This window comes from Quercus lobata, chromosome 5, assembly GCF_001633185.2.
Source record: "Quercus lobata isolate SW786 chromosome 5, ValleyOak3.0 Primary Assembly, whole genome shotgun sequence".
Lineage (NCBI taxonomy): Eukaryota > Viridiplantae > Streptophyta > Magnoliopsida > Fagales > Fagaceae > Quercus > Quercus lobata.
In genome coordinates this window covers 81,514,610-81,530,963 of record NC_044908.1, presented here as the reverse complement: position 1 = coordinate 81,530,963, position 16,354 = coordinate 81,514,610, and the positions used below count along the sequence as shown (strand labels likewise).

The 16,354-nt window shown below is 32.7% G+C and overlaps 2 pseudogenes across 1 annotated transcript; both read right to left on the bottom strand.

Moving 5' to 3' along the window:
* Window positions 1-4,319: 4,319 nt before the first annotated feature.
* On the bottom strand, window positions 4,320-6,692 carry LOC115992635 (annotated as a pseudogene).
* Window positions 6,693-9,514: 2,822 nt separating this feature from the next.
* LOC115992636 lies at window positions 9,515-12,753 on the bottom strand (annotated as a pseudogene). The gene is made up of 2 exons (XR_004092583.1): window positions 11,843-12,753; window positions 9,515-10,281 (listed from the first exon to the last, which is right to left on the bottom strand). The product of XR_004092583.1 is annotated as a cytochrome P450 76T24-like (transcript).
* Window positions 12,754-16,354: the final 3,601 nt, after the last annotated feature.

Here is a 16,354-nt window from a genome sequence, read left to right as displayed (position 1 = left end):
TCCCTTATCTCATCCCCCTTCCCCTATATGTGTGTGTGTGTGTGTTTCTCAAATAAAAAAAGATACTCAGTGTTGTTGAGTCATCCCACATCGGTATGGTATGATATTGAAAAGGGTTTTATTACTTGCTTCGTGACACTAATTGTTGTATGCAGTTTTGGTGTTGGCATGCGAGTGTATTCCTTTATCTCATCCCCCTTCTCCTATATATATGTGTGTGTGTGTGTGTGTGTGTGTGTGTGTTTCTCAAATAAAAAAAGATACTCAGTGTTGTCAAGTCATCCCACATCGGTAAGGTGTGATATTGAGAAGGGGTTTATCACTTGCTCTGCGACACTAACTGTTGCATTTAGTTTTGGTGTTGGTGTGTGAGTGTATTCCCTTATCTCATCCCCCTTCTCCTATATATGTGTGTGTGTGTTTCTCAAATAAAAAAAAGATACTCAATGTTGTCGAGTCATCCCACATCGGTAAGGTGTGATATTGAGAAGGGGTTTATCACTTGCTCCGCGATACTAACTGTTGCATGCAGTTTTGGTGTTGGCGTGTATGTATATTCCCTTATCTCATCTCCCTTCCCCTATATACGTGTGTGTGTGTTTCTCAAATATTAAAAAAAAAAAACTTAAATTTGGTTAGTGTTTCTTTTGTTTCTATTTTTATATTTTTGTTGGGTATAAGAAAGTGGTGGATGTTTACCAAAAATGAAGTGGGTATGATTCAAATTGATTGAGGGTAAGATAAAGATTCAAGTTAATATCAACTATTCGTTTGAGAGTCTATTTTGTATTGATGTAGAAAGTCGAACTTTAACGGTAAAGTTTTTGTTGTCAGTGGGATCCAAATAGTCCAATAATAGTTTTCCACATCAGGTTGATTATTGTAGATTCCTATTGGGAGAAGCAAAAGCCGCTCTATGTGCAGTCAAGAGAGCGATAATTGAAGGCTTTTAAAAACATAATTGTGGAAGGTGATGATTAAAAGTTAAAACTAGTTGAACCAACCCAAATCTCAGACTCCACTAGAGAATTTCTGTTGTTTTTGATGATATATTTTGGTTCTTGTAAAATCTTGTAAATATGTCTCCTTTCTTTTGTAGTTAGAGAGGGTAATTCCCTACTCACTTACTAGCCAAATGGGCGGCTTTGTACAATTGGACCAGGCCAGTTCTCATCTCTTCTCAGCCCTTCTTGGTTATTCAAGCTAAAGAAAAAGATGAATTTAACCACTCTCCTATTTTGTAAGATCTTTTGTGTCAGATTTAATAAAGCATTTATTCAGAAAAAAAAAAAAAGAAAAAAAAAAGAAAAAAAGAAAAAGAATGGGAATGGCCTAAATAAATGCTCGAGATATTTAAAGGTGAAGTATTGTTTATTATACACGTGTAAATTAGTTAATTAGTGTGCAATAATTTTAACCCTTGAATATGAGTGGTGTGATTAATTAAGTTTTGAAGTCCATATGAGACATTGATATTGTTTTGAACACTGGTAAAGTCTTTGATGATTGTATAAGAGATCTAGAGTTCAATTCTCGCATACACCAAAAACTTATTAGTGTCTTAGTTTAATAATAAAGAGCTACCATTAGAAACGGACGCCATAAGTTAAAACTCTCACTCTCTCTCAAAAAAAGAAAAAGAAAAAGAAAAAAAAAAGAGGAAAAAATATCAATTTACTTTTAATTGCACCAGGACCACTTAGCAAGGGCAGAGCCATGTTGTGTGCATGGACCCCCAAATTTATTTTGAACCATCCATTAATAAGGTAAAAATAAAATCCACTCAGCTCCCCCCCACCACAAATAACAAAGCTTTGGTCTCCCATCTCCAACATGTCATCCGAATTTGGCTCCCCCAAATCCCAACTTTTCACTTTATTGTCATTTTCCATTCCTCAATATCTCAAGTTATGTATGTCCACCCCCCCCCCCCCCAAGAAAAAGAAATAAAAAAGATGTATTTTTGTAAATGAAAAAGTGTTCAATGACATTTATAAAAAAAAAGGAAACTTCCAATAGAGTTTGTTAAAATCTCTACCCCTTTATAAATCAACTTTGTAATTTTGTTTTCCTTTATTTTTTTTTTAATAATGCTAGTACTACACATTTTTACACACACTTTTTTCACAATTATCCTATGTAGCAAATTATGAATGATGAAAAAAATGATGGATTTATGTGATAATGATAGACGGCCGATTATAATTTGCCATATAGGACAATTGTGAGAAAATGTGTGGTACAACACTAGTGCGTTTAATTTTTTGAAAATATTAATTATTATTTTTCCTTTTCTTAATTATCAATTCTTGGTACTATTTCTTCTATTGTCTCACATTACTCATATTCTCTTCTTTTTTCTCTTTCACCATGCACTATATATTTCTAACTCTCGCGAGTCGCATGTCATCTTTCTCATCTTCTTTTTATTTTTATTTCACCTCCCTTTTCTAACCTCTTCGCCTTGCTTCTTTTTATTTTATTTTATTTATTTAGTAACTCATCATTTTTTGACTCTCTCAATCCCTTTCCTTCGGCCCCCACCATTAGATCCAACACATTTCCCTGGTACTTGCCATCAACAAAACTAACTTTTCATTTGGCTCGGAATCAATATGATATTTTTATCTCCCTCCCTCCAAACACAAATTCTTGGCTTTACCCCTGCCACTTAAGATATGGATTTTATGGTTAGGGTCATGTGAACTCACGCAAAATTAATACTCTACCTCTAATGCGCAAAAGGTGAAAGAAAGGACCAATTAAAATCACTTTCGTATTCTGAGTGGTCTAATTATATTGTAAAATCCATCTAAGGCTAGCCTTATTGCTATAGTCTCTGTTTATACCTGCTTAGAGTTCATTGTACATACAACTGAGAATGTAAAAGATGTAAGCACCTAAGATTTTATCATGTGGACATGGGTTGTCAAGTTGAATTATGTAATTCCTTTGTGTGCTCTCTTTCTTTTACTTTTGCTTTAATTTTCTCACAATCTTTAATTTTATCACGTCCAACAAGAATCATACATATTTTAGTGAATTTTGCAGTTTAAATAGTGATTGTGGGGGTTCTTGAGGGTATTATGCTCTTTCTGGAGTAAATTAGGGGATAATAGGATGTTTCTATTGGTACTAGTATGCTGGCCATTTTGATGTAAAACTTTACGATCAAATTTGTATAAAAAGAAAAAGATTATAATATATTAATTAATGTAGTTTACTTTCACTGAAACACTATTACCATAAATTTGCAAAATGATAATACTATTCCCTTTGGAAACTTAATTATCATCAATTTTAATAATTTTAAAAGAAGTCTTAGAATTTATTTTGATTTCATTTCAATATATTATAATTTTTGGGTTTTAATAAAAATTTGATAGTACACGTTGAGAGTTCCAGTTAACTCAACTGGTAATGTCTTTGATAGTTTAATAAAAGATCTGAAATTCAATCTCCGCTTTCACCAAAAACTAATTGATGACTTACTCTAATGATAAATAACTATCATTAAGAGCGGTTACGGTAAACATACAGATGGATACGTTATATGTGTTGTACTGGCATAAAAATATGGAATTGGAAAAGTAACGTTACATGTGTCGATATTAAACGTTTCTTTTTTAAACGTTCCTCCTTTTATAGACATTTCCCCCTTCCCTCTCTCCCCAACTAGTCTGTTCCCAACTGGTTTTGGGGAATGCTTTCCACTCTTTCATCATGAAAGAGGACTTTTGGAGGTGTTTCCACTATTCAGGTCAGTCAATTAGCATTTAATGTGGTAGAGATTAGGTGAAAACATCTCATTAATGCGGAGGTAACTGCTCTAGTGGTCCTTAACTCTTCATAGCATTTCTCGAGGTGAATTTGATGGAAGGTGGCATCTCGGTTTAGAGGGGAACTGGTCACCTATGGTTCCTTGCGTATTTGTTGTAGGAAAGGCTCTACTTATCACCTCGGTAGTGGACCTTAGTGATGGAAGTCCGCTCGGTCCTCCACTAGATCCACCCCGGAGAGTTATCTTTTATTCCTTGGGCCTCTTCATTCAGATCTACATCTTTGGGCCAGATCCATCTTTTAAGAAATGATCTATTGGGCCCCTGGCTCTCGGCCTGAGCTCATGTTCATCCCCCAATTAAGAATTTTAAAAGAAGTCTTATTATTTATTTTGAATTAATTTTAATATATTATAATTTTTGGGTTTTAATAAAAATTTGATAGTATCACATATATTGAATTAATTTTAGTATATCATAATTTTTGATTAAACACAGAAAAATTCACATATATTGCTGGACTAATAATAAACATCGAAGTTACAAGGATCTAATGGGGATAGCTCGGAGGGGCTCTGCCTTATGTAAAGTAAGCCCAAACATCTCACCCAAGTCCATGTCTTCTGGCTTCATCTCATCGGGAAGCTTCCAAGCAAAGTGGTGAACAAGAGAACACAAGATCAAGGGCACCATTCGGTTAGCTAATGGCAATCCAGGGCATATCCTTCTTCCAGCTCCAAAGGGAATCAGTTCAAAATCTTGGCCCTTAAACTCAATTGCATGGTCTAAAAACCTTTCAGGCATAAATAAATTTGAGTTTGGCCATATGCTAAAGTCTCTTCCCATTGCCCACACATTTATTAGTATTTGTGCATTTTTGGGCACAATGAAGCCACATATTTCTACGTCTATCATAGCATTATGGGGAAGTAGAAATGGTGCTGATGGGTGCAATCTTAAGGTTTCTTTCACTATAGCTTGAAGATAATTGAGCTTTGATATGTCTAATTCTTGAATACGCCCAACCTTGCCTAGGACTTCTTCAAGCTCAACGCGGGCTTTTGTCATTTTTTCTAGGTTTTGTAATAACATTGTCATTGCCCATTCCACTGTGCCTGACGTTGTGGCGATTCCTGCATGAAATAAGTCCTGCAACAAAGAAGTGTGAGAACTAAGTTGCTTAAGATTATGGCTTGGGTTATTTTAATCACAACAAATAATATCGACAATTATAAAAAAGTGTTGTCCTTAACGTTACTATTGGTGCTAAAGTTTAAGGCCCACAAACTAACAAAGCTCTTAACTAGGCATTAAGTTGTTGAAACTATATGAGGATGGATAACTGGTCATATAGAGTGATTAACATTCATTCTTGCTTTAAATGTTCTATGAAATTCCCAAATATGTGAATTGTTTGAACACATAAATAACAGAGTTTATCTTTTCTCAAAAAAAAAAAAAAAAAAAAAGATTTTATCATTCTGATGATAGTTGCACAAGTTGCACCAATTAACGTTTTAAAATTGTGATCATATACATGTGCATTACAAATCAAAATATGGTTATACTTGGCAAAATGGGGGTCATAAATGTGTTCTTGGGGTCATAAATGTCTTTATGTAATAGTCAAAAATTACGATGATATATGTTGACTTCAAACAATCGATTACGATGATGAGCTACTACAATGTCACAATAACAAGAAGCCAAGAAATATTTTACTCATTTCCTGAATGAATGGAATTTTTTTATTAATTCTTTAAATAAAATTCATAATTTACAGAGAAAAAGAAAAGATAAAGGAAATACAAAAAGTTAAAACAGGTTTTGTGAAATTAAGTGATTCCTTGTCTCAACTCTCAATTCATATATCTTTTTACATATCTCAAAATCAAAATATATACCTCTTTAAAAGCAAAAGTTGTTAGGACTTAAAACAACATTCCGCGGAGAACAAAGTTTATATTCACAAAACTCAAAATCATTTATCAGAAAACTTCTTTGAGCCTACTATTAAATATTATATTTTTTTAAGTGAATTTTTTTTCAGATATTTTCTTTGAAGCAAAGTTTTAAAGAGGTAGTCAATTTCCAGAAGCAAATGTTTTCGTTGCTTGCTTTAGAACCCTTTGATAAAGCTCTTAATTGGAGTCGTTGATTGATGATTCCATAAAAAATCCCCAACAATTTGGACTAATAAATCCTTGTCCTTTTGCGTACACCTTGTGGGTCAATCATACCAAGTGCTGGGAAGTAATCAGCAATATTTGGCCTTCCTGCTTCTTTGGCTAAACCACACACAAGGTCCCTGAACTCTTGGGGCAAATTTGAGTCATATTGGGCCAAGTCAATAGAGAAAAGTGTGTTTGATATGGAATTAAGGACTGTTGTGTAAACCACTTGACCAATATCAATGGGTGCACCACTTTTGCAACTTTGGTTAACATGGTCAAGTAGATCTTGTACCTTTGCTAATCGAAGGGCCTCTGTGGCATCAAGACGCTGTGGAGCAAATATTTGGGTAGCACAAGCTTTCCTAAGGTTCCTCCATTGAGAATTTGTGGGAATCCAACCAATTGAAACTTTGTGATGGTCGAATACATGGGCCATATTTGGGACGGTCCGGCTAGAGAAAGCTTGGTCATTTTTCTGAAGTACTTCTTTTGCCATGTTTGGAGAGGAAATGACTATGGTGGTTATGCTCCCAAGCTTGAGAGTCATTAAGGGACCATAAGTTTTGGAGAGCTTGGCAAATGCTTGGTGGGGTAATTTGCCAAGTTCCAAGATGTTACCAATGATTGGAAAAGGGTGAGGCCCTGGAGGGAGAGTCTGGTTTGATATATTGGAGGAGACAACACGAATGAATGCCCACGCAAAGGGAAGAATCAGCAACAATACCGGGTAGTAGTCCATTGTTAACTCAAAGATGGTTTATGTTTCTTGTGCTTCTATTTTCGTTTGGTACAAGAATACAATATATATTATAAAAAGGCAATACTAGCCTGTTTATATTTTCTTTGGGTAACAAGAATAGTATATAAAGAAGAAAATCTTAAAAGGAAATACATGAGAACGGAAAAATCTCTTGTACGCTAGACGCATGAGACCAGCCTCTCACAAGCAGGTGGGCCTCATATGTGTGGAGCCCACCTGCCTGTGAGAGATAGGTCTCATGCGCCTAGCGCATGAGATACTAGCTCTACATGGAACATGCTTCAGTGTTCTAATTAAACTATGATAGGGTTTACTAATGTGTGCCTTTAGGACATACATTAAGAAACTTTTTATGAAAAAAATGAAAAAGTTAACAATTTTTTTAACAGCTTTTCCAATTTCTTATAAAATATTTTTAAAAGTAGATGACTAATGTGGGCCTTTGGGTAGGGTTGTAAATGAACTAAGCTGATCATGAACACAACTCGGGCTTGGCTCGATAAAAAGCTCGTCCATGTTTGTTTGTTTATAAATAAGCCAAGCTTGAGCCATAGTTTTAGGCTAGTTTAATTAACAAGCCGAGCCCAAGCAAAAATATTTGTTCACAAACAAGCTCGTGAGCTATTAGGCTTGATATAAAACAATTCAAATATAAACTCATTTATAAGTTTATATGTGTTGGCTAACTATACTCATTATACATATCTTAATAATACATGGACAACATGGGACTATTACCCATTACTTTAATTTTTTCCTTCCCTCTAAATTGACTAAGAACCACTTTAGACTATAGTTACATTTAAAAATAAATATATTAATCAAGTGGGCCACATATGATCTTTTCCTATCAATCATTTAAAGTAAAGTTATAAAACATGTTAGTATTTTCTCATTCATAATAGTTACAAACAATGAATGATGAATGAATAAATTTAATTATGTAAATTTTTAATTTGAATAGTGGCTAATCATAAGTAGAACTATATGCATAATAAAATAGGTATACTATTTTCTTTTTTCTTAATTTTAGAGATTTAAGCATTTGATAATGTAATTTTTTTAGATCTCAACCTCAAAAGCTTGATCTGAGCTCGAGTTTGAGCTTGATATTAAGCTTGAGCTTGGCTTGACTAATTAATCAAGTCAAACCAAGTCAAGCTCAAGTTTTTTGGCTTTCCCAAGAGCTCAAGCTCAAACACTATTTTTAGGCTTGTCATGAGCTCGAGTCAAGCTTGACCTTTTGAATTTTCCTTACAAATCAAGCTTGAATATGCATTACTTGACAAAACTCAGCTCGTTTATAATCCTACCTTTGGGGCACAAAATAAAGATATATGGACTTAAATGCGGCCCGATGGCACATTTGTCGTCTATCTATATAAGGCAGCTTGGGGATTATCAAAAAAGTCAACTGGAGGTGTCCCTAAAATTGATTCAGATGCAAAAGTCTAGTGGGGCGGCCGAAGATAATATCAACCATTCGTTTAAAGATATTTTCGTATCAGCTTTATGAGATATAGGTAATGTTTGGATAGTGCGTTTGCTCCATTTTGGCATTTTCTCCTTCTTCTTCTTCTTCTTCAATTTTTTTTTTTTTTTTTTCCACGCGTTTTCCCCCTCACAAGCGGCTACTGTTCATGTACTGTACATGAACAGTAGTCACAACATTTGACCAGTTTTCCGTGAACAGTGCATCCGTGCACTGTTCACAGACCCACAAATTTCATTTTTTATCAATTTTTTCATTAAAAATGGGTCCCACGGTACTATTCATACATTTAAAAATTATTTTGCTACAGTGTTTTCAGTTTTCAGTTTTTAGTTTCAGCAAAATAAGTTCTATCCAAACAGACCCATAGTATGACTAATGCTTCGAGTGGTTCAATTATATCGTAAAATCATTTTCGTATTTGCTTCATTGATTTTGTATGTCTAATACTTCGGTTCAATTATATTGTAAAATCATTTTCGTATTCTCTTTATTGATTTAGTGAGCGTTGGGATAACGCTGAAAACTTAGCGTTTTTAGTGGGTTCTGTGCACTGTTCACGGGATCTATAAACCTTTTTTTTCAGCAATTTTTTCTTTAAAACTAGGTCCCACGGTACTATTCACACATTTAAAAATTATTTTGCTATAGTATTTTCAGTTGAGCGTTTGGATAACGCTAAAAACTTAGCGTTTTGGTGGGTCTCGTGCATTGTTCACGGGATTCACAAATCTCTTTTTTCAGTAACTTTTTCTATAAAATTGGGTCCCACGATACTATTCACACATTTAAAAATTATTTTGCTATAGTATTTTTAGTTTTCAGTTTTCAGTAATAAGCGGTATCCAAACAGACACTTAGTATGTCTAACGCTTCGATCGGTCCAATTATATTGTAAAATCTATCTATGGTTAAACTTATTTCTACGATCACTGTATATGCCTACTTAGAGTTCATTGTAAATACAATGGAAAATTTAAATGATGTAGCCACTTTGGACTTTATCAAATGGAAAATTTAAATGATGTAGCCACTTTGGACTTTATCATGTGAACGCATGTTGTCATACAAAATCACGTAATTTTTTGTGTTCTTTTTTTTTTTTTTAAATTTTTTTTCTCTTTTACTTCTGTTTTAGTTTTCTTGCTATCTTTAATTTCATCATGCCCAATGAGAATCGACCATAACGAGATAGAAAAATACAAAGGCCAAGATAAATGCCTAATGATTATCTCCATTTTTAAAGCAAGCTTACTGGTCAAGTGTAGGTGGAATTCAAACCTTATCTGACAACAAAAGACTTTATTGATTGAGCTAATTAAAACTCACTATAAAACTACAAAATAATGATGTATGATCTATAATTGTTTTCCACTACTATACTTATGGAAAATTCTAATATTGAAGGCATCATATTAAACATAGACAAATTCACATCCATAGTGGGCCAAGAATAAACAATCAAAGTTACAAGGATTTGATTGGAATAGCTAGGAGGGGCATTGCCCTATGTAAGGTAAGCCCAAACATCTCAGCCATGTCCATGTCTTCTGGCCTCATCTCATTTGGGAGCTTCCAAGCAAAGTAGTGAACAAGAGAAGCCAACATCAAATGCACCATTCGGTTAGCTAATGGTAATCCAGGGCATATCCTTCTTCCAGCTCCAAAGGGAATCAGCTCAAAATCTTGGCCTTTATAATCAATGTCTTGTTCTAAAAACCTTTCAGGCATAAATAAATTTGGGCTTTGCCATAAGCTCGCGTCTTGTCCCATTGCCCACACATTTATTAGTATTTGTGCATTTTTTGGCACGATATAGCCACATATTTCTATGTTTGTCTTAGCCTTACGTGGAAGTAGAAAAGGCACTGATGGGTGCAATCGGAAGGTTTCTTTCACTATAGCTCGAAGATAATTGAACTTTGAGATGTCTGATTCTTGAACATGCCCGCCCTTACCTAGGACTTCTTCAAGCTCATCTCGGGCTTTTGTCATTTTTTCTGGGTTGTGTAATAACTCTGCCATTGCCCATTCTACTGTGCTTGACGTTGTGTCAATTCCTGCAAGAAATAAGTCCTGCAATAAAGGTGTTTGAGAACTAAGTTGCCTAAGTTTATGGCCAGTGTTACTTTAATAACAACAAATCATATTGACAATTATAAAAAAATAGTCGCAAACTAAACACACGCAATGCATAAGAAAATGTAATATTTAAAAATGCATTTATTATTTTATTTTATGTAATAAAACATATAATGTATTTTACATTCAACAATAATAATAATACATAGTGATTTATATATATATATATGTGTGTGTGTGTGTGTGAAAAATGTAATTAAATAAATATATTTAAATTACATAATTATAATATCTTTATATATAAATTGAAAAGATATTAATAAAATGACTTTTTATTTATTTATTTTAAATATACCAAATTGGTATCCGTTGATTAATTTAAACATATCCAAGAATATTGAAAAAAAAAATGTACACCCTTATATTATAGAACACATGTAAAATGTTATATTAGCTTTAAATTATTATATAGGTTTAGAACTGCATATATTTTTTTCCTTTCCAAATGTAAGTATATTCTCTATATTATTGAAACTTGAATTTTAAGGTAATATTTTGAATATTTATAATTTTTATAGCAACAAAAAATTTTCATGATTATTAAATGTTTTTGTGGTTTTATTATCTCAACTAGTAAAGGCTTTTGTAGTTGAACAAGAGATTTGGAATTTGATTTCCATCTACATGGAAAACCAACTAATAATAAAAGAAATCATCATACAACAAATCCATATTTGAAATACTATTCTATAAAAAAATTATGTCATAAACTAATTTTAACTTAATTAAAGTTGTAACCTACTTTTTTTATATAGTACTAAAATTATTTATAATAAACAAATAAAATAAAATAAAATAAAATAAAATAAAATGAATTCAGTACTTCAATAAATAAGAACACATGTTACTATTATCAATCTCAAATATACAAAACTAAAAACTAAATATAAATTGAAATAATAAAACATCAATAGTGAAAGATATAAACCCCATATCCACAACACATAAAAACAACGGTTAGTCTCTGTTGCCAATGCAAATGACACTATTATCAACACTAATTATAATATTATAACATATATAATGCAAGCTGTAGACCACAACAAAATATATAGAAAGCAGAGATTCAAAACTCAAAAGTCAAAAAGCTATCTCAAACATAAACAGTTAAACTCACAGTGATGCCCCTTCACACAGAAATTGGATGAATGATCTAGAGAGAGTGGCACCAGTCAGCGAGCGGAGGCTGGAAGGCTAAGTAGAGTAGGGCTACGGGCTAATGAATGGGAATGGGCTGGATTTTGGGGGGCCATGCCCCCTGGCCCTCCTGGCTCTGCCACAGCTTATGTTCATGAGCTTATTCATGAATGCAATGTTATGTTTGAGATAGGCTTGTTTAATAGTCAAGCCCAAACTTTCTTTTTTTGAGAAGATAGTCAAGTCTAAACTTGGAACCACATACATGAAGCATTATAGAGTACTAAATTATATTTTAAGAATTCTTGTTATTCAAATATTTACTTCGAACCAAAGTTTTAAAGAGGTAGTTAATTACCAGAAGCAAATGTTTGATATCGACGAGGCTTATTTCTGAATTATCTTCTTCAGTGAGATTGAGGAGTGAATCTAGAAATCGTTGCTTTCTTTAAAACCCTTTGATGAAGCTCTTAATTGGAGTCGTTGATTGATGATTCCATCAAAAATCCCAAATACTTTTGAGAAATAAATCCTTGTCCTTTTGCGTACACCTTGGGGGTCAATCAAACGAAGTGCTGGGAAATAATCAGCAATATTTGGCCTTCTAGCTTCTTTGGCTACACTACACGCAAGGTCCCGGAACTCTTGGGACAAATTAGAGTCGTACTGGGCCAAGTCCATAGAGAAAAAAGTGTTTGATATTGAATTAAGAACTGTTGTGAACACTAATTGACCAATATCAATGGGTGCACCACTTTTGCAACTTTGGTTAATATGGTCAAGTAGTTCTTGTACCTTTGTTTGTCGAAGGGCTTGTGTGGCATCAAGAGGTTTTGTAGCAAATATTTGAGTGGCGGAAGCTTTCCTAAGGTTCTTCCATTTAGCATTTGTGGGAATCCAAGCCATTGAAAGTTTGTGGTGGTCGAATACATGGGCCATATTTGGGATGGTTCGGCTAGAGAAAGCTTGGTCATTTTTCTGAAGTGCTTCTTTAGCTAAGGTTGGAGAGGAAATGACTATGGTGGTTATTCTCCCAAGCTTGAGAGTCATTAAGGGACCATAAGTTTTGGAGAGCTTGGCAATTTCTTGGTGGGGTAATTTGCCAAGCTCCAAGATGTTACCAATGATTGGAAAAGGGTGTGGTCCAGGGGGAAGAGTCTGGCTTGATAGATTATTGGAGGTGACAATACGAATGAATGCCCACACAAAGGGTAGCATCAGCAACAATACAAGGTAGTAGTCCATTGTTAACTCAAAGATGGTTTGTGGTTCTTGTGTTTATATTTTCGTTTGGTAGAAGAATGGAGAATATATATATATATATATATATATATATATATATAAAGGCAATACTAACCCCACCCCCCCCCCCTTCCCAATTTTTTTTTTATTTTAAAAATATTACTATATATGCTAGGTATTAATTTTAGTAATTTTATTTTATAAAATTATACTTTGCCATTTTAACAATATCATTAATTTTTTTAAGAGTAATGTTATAGCTACAAATTTTTCTATAACATTTTTACATTTTTACAAAACTAGCAAATTCATATTAGTTTCCATTTGAGCCCATCACTTACACCACTTTTTTACTTACCAATAACCACTTACCATATCAACAATTTATAAAAAAGTTTATAGTTCTACTCTTTTCTTCATTTTAAAAACCATAAAAAAAAAAAACTTATAAATCTAAAATCTAAAACTAAATATATAAGTCGAAAAAAATTAGTCTAGTAAAAAAAATTACCAATAATAAAGCTAAAAAAATTAAGTCTTATTAGCTAATTTTTCCCAAAACAAACAACCTAAACCTTTACAAAATTTTAAACAAAATAATTTTATCTTTACCAGACAGCATGCATCAAAGTCACACACAAAATAATTTCATCTTTACCTTATATCGAAGATTTGGAGAGAAAATTCGGTGATTTTGATGTAACCAAATAACTAATTTCTCTACCCCTCTAACACATCGGTATCATTGAAAATCTCTCTTTATTTGATTTTTTTTATTGTTTTTTCCTCCTTTTCTTTTCTGTTGGTTCTCTCTCTCTCTCTCTCTCTCTCTCTGTGTGAATAAAAGGTTGAATTTTATTGAATGAGAGTATAGTACATACCACAAATATGGAAAGCAGAAATTATGGTCTGTTTGGATATCGTTTATTTTGTTGAAAACTAAAAATATTGTAACAAAATAATTTTAAAATGCAGATCCTAACACGGACATGACATGACATGACAAGACAAATTGCACCGAAAATAATTTTAAAGTATTACTTCTTGACATGGAGCTATCACTTATAGTGAATGGTTTGGTGTTGAGCCAAAAAGTTACTAGAACGAATAGTTGAAATTTACTTTGATTTAAAAATTATATTTGAATGAATGGTTAGTGTTTAGTGTATTTGTGATGTGGATATATAATAATATAATATTAATTAATACTGTTGAATATTTTGTCTATAATGCTACCTGTGCGTTTGTCTTCATTTAAAATGCAAATGCAAAATGTCAGTGCAATCCAAATGCACACTTAAAAGAAGACCGACAAGATTCTCGAAAAAGAAAAAAGAAAAAAAGAAAAAAGGAAGACCGACAAATCCAACAACAAGATCTAGAGCACTTTACATCAACAAGATACAACAAACAGTCCTAGAAAAATTTACAACAACAGGACACAGCAAAACATTACCACAGTGTTCTTAACTTGAACAGAATCAAAGCCTGAACTATACAAACAAAAACCACAAGCTTCTTGACGTCGTTGATTTTTTATTATTATTTTTCTTTCCTTTTCGTTTTGTTCAGTATCAATTTCTGCGCTTAAATATAATAACAAAGAGAAAAAAAAAATATAATATGTATAATGTTTTAATTTTTATAAAATGTTAATTTATTAATTTTAGTTGATAAATAAGTAATATTTAAAATAATTATTTTAAATATAATGAAATAAGAACATAAGAGCATATTTACACATATTACATTTTTTATCTTCTTACTTTTCTTATCAACCAAACAAATGATTTTTTATCTCTCCCAACCAAACAACATGAAAGAAAATTAAAATTTCTTCTACTCCCACATTTCCATTTTCTTCCCATTTTCTCACCTCCACTTTTATATCTCTGTATCCAAATGGGCCCTTAATTTCAAGTTTTCAACATATACAATAGGAGTTGTCCATATGAGGTAGTCTCTCGTCTAAAAGATTGGACAAGTTAAATGCCAAACAATTATCTACATTTTGCAAGCAATATTATTGGGCAAGTGCAAGCAGATTTTGAACTTTATTTGATAACAACAGGTTTTATTAATTGAGCTAACTAAAACTCATTATAGAATTACAAATGAATGAGGTACGATATATAATTATTTCCCTCTCTATTATGATTATGTAAAATTCTAATATTAAAGACATTAGATTAAACATATAGATACATTCACATCTATATTGGGCCAAGAACAAAGAATCAAAGTTACAAAAATTGATTGTTTGTTGAAGTTGATGCCCACACATCAAGTAACACATGCAAAGGGAAGTATAAGCAACAATACTAGGTATTAGTAGTCCATTAATTAATTCTTGAAGTTGGTTTATGTTTCTTTTATTTATATTTTCGATGGATACAAGAATGGAATACAAAGAAGACAATTTTTTTTTAGAAAGTTTTTATGAGAGACTTTATCAGTTGAGCTAATTGAAACCCAAAAAAAAAAAAGAGACAATCTTAAAAGGAAAAAAATGGAACATGCTTCGGTGTTCTAAACTGGATAATTCTTGAAGACTTATCCATTATCTACCTTGTAAGAAGTTAGAAAGAAAACAAAATAAGGATATATGGACTTAAATGCACTGATAATGGTACATGTACCTATCTATATAAGGCAGCTGGGAGGCAGCTGGGAGGTGTCCCTGACATTGATTGAGCATTGATTGAGGATTAGAAGTTTAGAACATGATTCTGAAGCAAAAGTCAAGCGGGGCGGCCAAAGATAATATCAACCATTCGTTGAAGAGTCTATTTTGTATTGATTATACATGTTTATTGCTCTCTCAAAGAAAAAAAGAAAAAGGGTATGTCTATTGCTTCGAGTAGTCGAATTATGATACTGTAAAATCATTTTCGTATTCGCTTTATTGATAAAGTATGTCTAGTGCTCTTTCTTCTCAAAAAAACAAAAAAAAAGTATGTCTAATGCTCTGACCTTTCCAATTATACTGTAAAGCCTATTTATGGTTAGCCTTATTGCTATAGTCTCTGTTTAATTATACCTGGTTAGAGTTTATTGTAAATACAATTGAGAATAGAAAAGATGTAGCCACCTAAGACTTTATCGTGTGCATGTAATTGTCAGTAATTGTCAGTCCTCAACATTACCAATGGTGCTAAAGATCGCAAGAAAAACAAATATGAAGACCAAGATAAATGTCAAATGATTATCTCCATTTTGAAATCAATATTACTGGGCACGTGTAGGCAGAATTTGGATATTATTTGACAACAAAATTTTTTTTACAAACTGAGTTAACTAGAACTTACTACAGAACTACAAACTAATGATGCACAATATATAATTATTTTCCTCTATTATGATTATGCAAAATCATAATATTGAAGACATTAGATTAAGCAAGATACATTCACGTCAATATTGGGCTAAGAACAAACAATCAAACTTACAACAAAGTGCTTGCGGCTTGCAAGCTAGGTTGGATCTGAGCACACGAATTGATGCCCACACATGCAAAGGGAAGTATGAGCAACAATACTAGTTAGTAGTCCATTAATTCTTGATGTTGGTTTATGTTTCTTGTGTATATATTTTCGTTGAGAATATTAAAGAAGACAGTCTAAAATGA